Genomic DNA, 9,735 nt, shown 5'->3' on the forward strand with positions numbered 1-9,735 from the left:
GGTTACGTCGACGGCTCCCTATCGTGTAATACTCTTAGTTTCTTAAACCTACCCCTCTCTAGCTTCCCCCGGGGTTACGGTCTATATTTGGATATAACTTACCCTTGCCGGGGCTAGTTCCCCCCGGATACTTTCCTTAGTATCGCCGAGGTTATAGTCCGCGTTGCGCGGCCGTGGGGGGTAGAGGAGGCTATCTTAAGTCTAGATAGACGAGCTTAGCAGGTTGCCCTATGGGCAACGCCGCCAAGCTCGCCCCCCCCCCTTTAGAGGGGGACGCGGGGGGGGGGGGGGGCTAATTATATAACCTACTCTATAACACTAAATAACTAAATAACCGTAGATATCCCAAAATAACTATAAAACGTCCGCTTTTTATTTTCTATAGCTATTTATTAGTTCCTTCCACGATATAACGACTTTTTTTATTATTTCTTAAATATCGTAAAAAGCTGTTTTTCATTATCTTAATCGCGCTTTACCTCTTATAATTAACCGTCGATTCCTCCCTATAGTCGCTTAGTATTAGCTTCTTTTATTCCCCTATATTCCTTTTCTACTCTCTCCCGGTTATAAATAGCATCGTCGTTAAGTAAGTAAGAGATATAAATAATTATTATACCCCCCGCGAACGCGTTAATACTAGTTAGCAGCTTACTTTATAGGTAAGGCCGCTATACTCGTCCCTACGAGAGGCTATATATATAACCCGATTACTTAACTATACTATATAGGTAAAATTACTAAGTACTATATATAGCTATTATTAATTATAGATAAGGGCTATTTATGTTTAATAGCTTCTGCAATAGTTTAGAACTATAGAACTACGAAGACCTACGATAACAATACACTTATTAGTAAATAGATATATTATACTTTCTTAGGTATATAAAGAAATTATACCTTATATATATTATAAAAAGAGCGTTATATCATAGAACTAGAATTATATTTTATTTTATATATATAGTTTTTATACTATATTGATATAATATAATAATACTAACATAGCTCTAAGTTTAGTTTTATTTCTATTTAAGTTCTTATTACATCCTATTCTTCTTTAGCTCCTTATATATCTAAATCCATCTCTATTTCATACTTTTACCAGACTAGTATATTTATAACTACCTCCTAATAATATATATACCTTTAATTACTTTTTTAGGTTTATTCTATTTCACTTTATATTATCTATTAACCTATCTTATCTATTAACTTTATTTTATTTTATATTAATTCTATTCTACGTTTATATAACCTTAGTCTCGATAACTACTTTATATTACACTTAAGTTATATTTATATTCACTTTTCTTTACGTAAAGCATAGAATAAAAATAGTATATTCTATATCTGTAATATTTTATCTTCTTATATTTATACTATATGTTATTCTTTACTATATTATTTAATATATTCGTTATATTTATATATTATTCTATTATATATCTTTTACTTCTTACTTTCTAGAGTATACAATTTCTTACTAAATATCTTATTTCTTATAATGGAATTATATCTAATCTATTTTTAGTATAGTACTATACACTATATTCTACTTATTTTATAGCACTAAATATATGTTATATTATTTCTTATAATTCATATTTATATAATGTATCTTATTTTATCTCTTATCTCCTATTTATTTATATATTATGTAACCTTCTACTTTAGTTTTAGTTTTATATACTATATTTTATCTTTACTTATCCGGTACCTCTAAATTTATTCTACTTTATATTATCTATTATTCTTATTCTATTTACTTTCTTTATTTTCTTCCATATTACTTTTATTCCTATAGTTCTTATAGTTTCTATTGTTATTATTATTATTAATCTTACTCCGCTATTCTGACTAATCTATAGGAGCCTTCCTAGGCTAAGTGGTCCTTCTCGGGTAGCTATAGAGGGGAGAACCCGGGTAAAACCCGGGGAAAACCTCTATACACTTCCTTAAGTGGAGAGGTGCCGTTATAGGGCCGATATAGCCCCGGTTCTTCCCCGTTACGTATCTAGATCTTACCTCTAGGCTAGTGGCTAACGGGAAGTAAAGCAGGCTAGTGGTTAGGTAAGTTAGCCTAAGCTAATCTCTATCGGTAGAGCGGGTGGCTAAGGGGCGCTACCGTGCTTCCGCTATACGGCGGCTACGGCTCTCTAGCCTTAGTCTCCCTATATCCTTTAAGGATTATGCCTTTTATTCCTTCTATTCGGTTAATAAAAAGAGTAAAGGGCTAAGCGCCTCCTACGTCCCTTAGGTAGGTTCCTGCTATATCCGGCGGTAGGTAGGGGGGATAAGGCTTTACCCTATTATAAGAATTAGACAGTTAATATCCCCTAAGGCCTTTATGTCTTAATCCCCCCTCTTCCTCCTATAATGCTAACGATTTCGTTATAGGTTTCCTCCTAATCTATTCCCGCTTACTGTTCTATAGGTTTATCGTTACGGCTTATACTAACTAGTAAACCCCTTTAGGATTCTTATTATTTTTCTATTATAGTTTTACTATAAGTATCTCGCGGGTAGCGTCGTGGTAGCGTGGTAGTATAGGGTTAACTAGGTAGTATAGTATCGATCTATATATATATATATAAGTAATTAATAGTAGTAGCTTAATATAAGTTCTCTTCGTGGTGTAGTAATGCCTTTACGGTAGCGTGCTAATAGTCGTAGATATCTTCTCCTAATAATAACGCTAATACTAATAACAATCGTAATCGTTATAAAAAGGGCTTAATTCGGGTTATACCGTATATAAACCCCGGTAATATCGAGGCGGTGCCGTAGTAGCTAACTTAGGGTAGTTATATATATTATAGTAAGCGCTTAGATATATACCCAGATAATATAGAGGCCTACTCTAATATTATAGGAACTAGTATAGCCTATTTTTAATATACTAATAGCCGGCGTCTATATAAGGATATAAGTTATGCTAATACCGCCGTAGTGCCGTAGGTATACCATAGTAGTATATCCTAATTATCTTAATAGGTCCCCTCTACTACTAAACAATAGTAATAGCGTCTTATTAATCTCTATAATGCGTATATAGCGGTAAAGGCCGCTAGTAGCGACGGTATCGCTACTATAAGCGGCCCCCTTCGGTGCTATAATAGTCCTTTTACTAATAAGCTTTTAGGCTAAGAAGCGCCTAAGGATAGCGTCCCGGTCTTTTAGTCGGGCCCTAACCCGGGCGTTACCTTCCTATCACGGCTATAGCAGCACTGCGTCGGCGGAGGTATAGGAGTTATCTTACTAGATAAGGCGTTTAGAAGGTAAGATAGACCTAATTTTAGAATACTTTATATATAGGCTCCTTTCGGCCCTATTACGGCTCTTAGTGGTAGTAGTTAGCTAACTAGTCCCTATATGGCCTTAAGTACGTTAAGAGTGGTATTAGCGCTACTAAGGGCGATAAAGACGATAATAACTAATAGCGCCCCGTTAGTACTAAGCTAATACCGCGGGGGTCCCGGCTTATAGGACCCTTATTAATAATCTACTAATTCGCTATACTATTCTATCCCCGCTCCGGTCTCGCTTCGGTATCGTCTCTATTTTCATAGGCCTCTATAACTTCGAGGGTAAGGCGAAAGTCCTTAAGCCTCTTCCGTTATAGGAACCACTTAGCTATTATCCCGGCTTTAGTATTATAGTCTAGTACGTCGTATAAATCCCCTTTAGTCATGAGTAGTCTCCCTATAGCACCGAAGAGCTCTTTACGCTCTTCCTCGGTTATATCCTAGTATTAGAGTACTACGTGCTCCGCTATTTCTGCCCCCCCATTACTATAAGGGCACCTCGTTATTAGAAATCCCGGTACCCTCGCTTTTACTAAGAAGGCTTATAGGCCTAGCTTTTTTGATCGAATTTAGGTAAGTACGGTACTTTATAGCTTTAGGAGTCCTTTATACTTCCGGAGGAAGTATTATATCGGTGGGCGGTTTAGTGCCGCTATAGCGTAGGTATAGGGCCTCCGTACCTTTACTCAGGTTTAACCCTATTTCCTTATAAGGGCTTTCCTCGGGGCCGTGTTTCCGGCCTAGGTTATTAGGGCGTTAAGTTAGGCTATCTATATAAGAGCCGTATAGGTCCAATAATGCCGATTCGGTGCCGCTAAGGCTCTCGCTACGGCGTATACTCCGGCTAATATCTTATCTTCGGTTCCCTTCTCTTATATCCGGCGGACCTTCCGGGTATTTAGGCTTAAGAGGTATAGGTTAAGGGAGGGGATAAAGGTCTCTTTTTCGAGGACCCTAACCGGCGTGGCTTTATAGACTCCGGCTACTAATCGGAGGCACCGGTTCTATACCGTTATAAGTGCCGCTATAGGGCCGTACCGGGGGCTAGCCCTTATCTTATAAACGGTTAAGGCGTAATAAGTAATCACTAATCGTATTACTATAAGGTATAGTCTTCTTATATGTACGAAGCTATACCTCTATACTACCATGCTAAGCCTTAAGAGGGCCTATATTTAGCTAGCTAGTCTGCTTTTTACTTTTTTAGTGTTTTATCGGAAGTTAAGCTTCGTATTAAGCTAAACGCCTAAAAGCCTTATCGCCTCCGCCGCCGGTACTAAAGTAGTATTAAGGGGAAACGGGGTACGTAAGGGTTAGCGTGACTTCGTAAAAGGGATATAAATATACTTAGCTAGTTCGAATTATAGTCCGCTCGCTATCTTTTAGTCTAGGTATATTCGCTACGCGGCGGTGAGGCGGTACTATATCTATACTTCCGTCCTACTAAAAGCGATAATATTCGTGTTATCGGTAAAACCTACTACTATCGTTTTAAGGACCCTTTTTAGTTCTTCGTATAGGGTAGAGATATAGAGGATAAAGAGGATAAGAGAGATCGGGGAGCCTTACAGTACCCCCCCCCCCGGAGGTACTATAGGGGGGTCGTTTCGTTATCGAGTAATAACTAGGCTATATAGTCTTAAAGGAAGCTATGAATTAGGGTACTAAGCTACTAGGTGAAGCCTTTCCTTTTAAGTACCTTAAGGAGGCGAGGGTAGGGGATAGTATCGAATACTCCTTTAATATCTAGTTAGAGTATTAAAGCGGTGCTATTATAGGCCTAACTCGCCTTTACGGCCTTTATAACTCTTTATACTATTATCTCTATACTTTGCCTTATTCAGATACTTATTTATCCTTTTAGGAGGAGCCGATACTACTCCGCTACGGTAGCGATCCGGTTAGTTAGTATCCCCTTAAAGACCTTACCTAGTATACTAAGGAGTAATATCGGTCGCTAGCCCTTTACTATCCCATAATCGGCCGGCGGCTAGCCTTCTTTTTTAAGGACTACTATAGTAGCGTAGCGGCACCTTTTCGGGTAATAGCTTACTTTAAGGTATCTTATAAAGATAGCACTAAGTCTTTAGTATAGGGGGGGTCTATACGCTTTTAGGAGCCCTGCTAAGACTTTATCGGGTCCTAGTACCGCCTAGGGTTTAGTCTTCTTAAGGCGCCCTTATACGTCCGCTATAATAATATCGCGGCGGATATCCTACTCCGGGGAGAATTCCGCGCTTAGGGGCCTAAAGGCGGTAAAAAGGGGGGGTAGGAAGAACTTCCGGTTAAGGACTTCGGCTTTCTCTGCGTGTATAGTTACCGGGTTATCGCTATCGTCTTAGTATAGTAGTAGTACTAATAAGGGGTCTAGCGGAGCTCCCCCTTTAGTTTATGCTTTTTTATATAGCCGCTAAAGGAGGCTATCGTCCTTCCTAGTTAAGTAGAGTAAGTATTATTAGTATAGCCGCTTTACTACCGCCACGCCCTTATCTCAGCACCTCTCCGTTTCCTAGAACTTATCCTATTAGTTCCGGGACTTCCTGGATATATATCTACGGTAAAGGCGCCTCGCTTCCTAGATAAAGGTGGTTAGCTCCGCGTTCTAGTAAGGGGTGGATAGACGTCTAGGGGTACCCCCGCGGCGGCACGGCGCGGCCTTATCGGCTAGGGTCGTAAGGTCCTATATTAGGTTATCTAGTACTAAGTCGATATCTCCTAGTATTATAAGGGGGCTAGTCTACTATAGCTATATAACGGCGAGCTAGGGAACCTATATAGGGTTAAAGTCTTTCAAGACCTAATAGGGCCTGGCTAGGTCCCGTGGTAGTATTATCGCGGTAATCGGCGTAGTATCCGTCTATATAAGGATTCGGGCTATCTATAAGTAGTAGTCTAACCCGATAACGGTCTTATCCGGGCTATTAAAGTTATCGCGGAGCCCTTATATTATCTATATAAGGTTAATAGTGCTAGTATACTGGCCGGGCGATACTATATAGTTACTCCGGGGGGGGTTGTAAGGTCTAGGTTCTACAGGGTCGTAAGGGTAAATAGGGTATCGGCTCGGGGGTAATACCGCGGTAGCTATAACTATGAGGGGTAGTATAGGTTAAAGTCCCCTATAAGGCTATATCGGCCCCGTAGCAGTACCGTGTTAAATATATCTTATAGGGGCATATTCTAAGGGATTCTAGCTAACTAGTAATTCTCTAAGTAGATCGACTAGATTATACGGGTATTATCTCCGGTTCTGAATATAACCGCGTAGGTAGTATAGTAGGCCCGCCACGTCTATATATATAACGGGTATCTCTTATAAATATATAAGAGGGTATAGCCTCCTCCTTAGATTAGCCGGTATACCTCTTAGGAGGGGTAAGCGGGGCTTTTCGTGAAACGGTTAAGGCCGGGTTCCTATATCGCTATCACGTTATACTCGGCGCGGTACTAGAGTGGTAGCTCCTGCTACGCCTACCTCCTCCCTATATTTCACGAAAGGATATAGATTTCTATTAATTAGAGGGGGGTGGGGGGGGTTAAGATAATATACCCGGTATAACCGGGGTCTAGCTTTAGGGTTCCTACTACGGTGCCTTACCGGCCCCGCGGGGGATTATATAGGCGCTTATCGGGCCTAGTATCGGGGAGCCCTCCTATTATAACCGCGCAGATACGCTTTAGAGTGGTTTGGTAGGCAGTTATATAACCCCTTTTTAAGGCTACGGGATCCACCTCCTATATATATATTAAGGATAGGCGCCGGGTATCCCTATCGAGGGACTATGATTTAATTATTATCCTCTTTTACAAATGCGTATTCCACGTTCGAGGTATCTTTCTAGTTTAACTTACGTTACCCTGATTAGAGTAATAACTACCGATCTACTTGTTCGCTAAAGGATATAGCGGTCTTAGTTATATTTTAGTTATATATCGTGGTTTTACTAGACTAACCTCTTTATCTAATCTTTATCTTAACGATCTAATACTACTACTTCTTTATCTAGGTATAATATAGTGCTCGGAGGCGGGTTTATTCGGCGTCCCTAAGGTATTCTAACCCTGATTAGAGTAACGGAGGCGCTTAAGGGAGGTTCCGGCCCTCCTAAACGGACTATTAGTTAATAACCCCTAAAGGATATAAAGATAACGACCGAGGAAGGATGTAACGCTTTAAGACCGAGGGGAGATTTACCCTAATAGATTTAGAAAAAGAAGTAACTGTATAGGTAAGATAGGAAGTACCTTTAGGACTTGTAATTATAAGACCCGCCGCCACGGAAGTAGTAACTATAGGAGCGGAAGAAACCGATTAAATCGCGATAGAGTTAGATTCCAGATATAGAATAGACTCGATAGGGGGCTTATAACCCCTACCACTAACTAAGATAGACTCTCGCACGATAGCGAAAAAAAGATAAGACCGCTAAGAGTAGCCTACCCGGATTAGGGTAACTAACCCTTAGTAGACTTAATAAAAAGCTAGTACCGAGTATAGGAGCGAAATAACGATACCTTATAAGAGGACCCGATAATCTAGTAAAGACCTTTACGGACCCCGTAAACAGGTTATAATACATCTTCGTAAGACTTAGCGCGTAATATTACTAATATTAATATCCGTGAGTATAGCCCCTTTACTAATAGGTAATTTCCTAATCGTGGGGGGCCTTTTCCTTTAAGGTAAGTTAGAAAAGCTAGACCCTGAAGATAAATATCACGGAGCGAAATCTAGGACCGCTACTACCCTCTCGTTAAAGACTTTATCACTCTTACTAAGATAACATAATATATATACTAACCTAGCTAGTATCCAAAACACCTATTGGATCTTCTCGCTGAATGATTAGTTCGAAGAACCTTTCCCTAAACGCTCTAACCCTATTATTATTATTCACCTACCCCCTTATACTTATACCTAAAATACTATAAACACTTAGACTTAGTATCGTAAGCCTAACCCCGTTATCGTTATTAGCGACTCCGATAATAAGGCTCCCTCGCCGGCTATTCCCCTTATTCTCACGCCCCCTACTTCTACTACCCCTAATTAGGGGAACCACGATATTAGGGCTACGGCCATACCTCCGCCCGCTCCTAGGCCGACTACTACGTCTACCGCGGCTTTAACCATTATTTCGATAACTACCCCTAACACTACCCCTGCCTAGCCTACCTTTACTACCTAGCCTACCCCTAAACGTTAATAGTCCCCTACTACCGCTAAAGACCTAATTAAACTACTATAAGCCCTAATAAGCCGTGACTAAGAAACTACTATCGCCGAGGTCGTTAAAGCCCTACCCCCTACCACTACTACGTTAAGAGCACCCCTAAATCCCCTCGCTACTAAAGCTCCCCGCTTTAGTAGTAAGTCCCTCTTTATATTCCTTTAGTAGTATAATAACTATACTAAGCTTAACCGCCTTAATAAAGCCGATAAGATTACCTATATTAACCTATATATAGATATAACTATTTGTCCCGCCGTCGAACGCCTAGTTAGAGAGGTCTAAGCTATTAAAGGTAGTTAGTCTAATCTAGTCGAGAAGCTTATTAAAGAGTACTCTTATCTAGATCCTAACTACTAACTTAACTTCTCTTATAAGGTTTATTAGCTTCGGGTAAAATATAAGACGTATAAGATTAATAGCGTTCGTTAGGTTAGGGACTTACTATAGTAAATTACTATCTAAAAGGCTAAAGGAGAGCGGGTTTAAGGCACTTTTATCGAGGACTCCGAGCTCTACGGTATTATCCTTATTATTTTGTATAGGGATATCTATATATTTATCGCTAATAAGCTTAAGGTCCGAGGCACCGACTTAATAAAGATAGTTATAAGCTATAAGCCACTTTTAGACCTACTACGCGAGTAGTCTATGGATATCTAGGAAGCAGAGGGTAAGCCTATAAATAGGGACGCTATACTAGGTATAGCTAAGTCTAATCAGCTTAATAGTACCGCTTTCTAGCCCACGATCTTAAGGCGGCCTACTATAATCCAGGAATCTATAGCCTCTTAATCGGATATAGATAAGCTCGCCGACCTCCTTAAGAAGTATACCATTTCCCTTATCTATAATAGAGCTAAAAGCGTTAGGGGCATTATTACCTAAGTACTCGCCCTCTCTAAGAAAATAGGCACGGAAAAGGTCTAAGCCCTCCTCGCTATAAAGTCTAATCTAAAGAACGCTTTTTACACCGTCCTTAAGCACGCCCCTTAGCCTATAATAACTGCTTTAATACACTTCGCTACCCCTAATTAGGCTAATAGTGCCGCTTACTAGCCTAATAACGCTTAGTATACTAAGGAGATCGACTACGGAGGACCCCGCCCTAGATATAATAACCGATATAACGATAACCGCCCGATCTAGTAATACGATAACCGCCTAGGATAGTAGAGAGGTGCCTAGAATAA

The sequence above is a fragment of the Sodiomyces alkalinus genome, assembly GCF_003711515.1.
Source record: "Sodiomyces alkalinus F11 unplaced genomic scaffold SODALscaffold_4, whole genome shotgun sequence".
NCBI classification, from domain to species: Eukaryota; Fungi; Ascomycota; class Sordariomycetes; order Glomerellales; family Plectosphaerellaceae; genus Sodiomyces; species Sodiomyces alkalinus.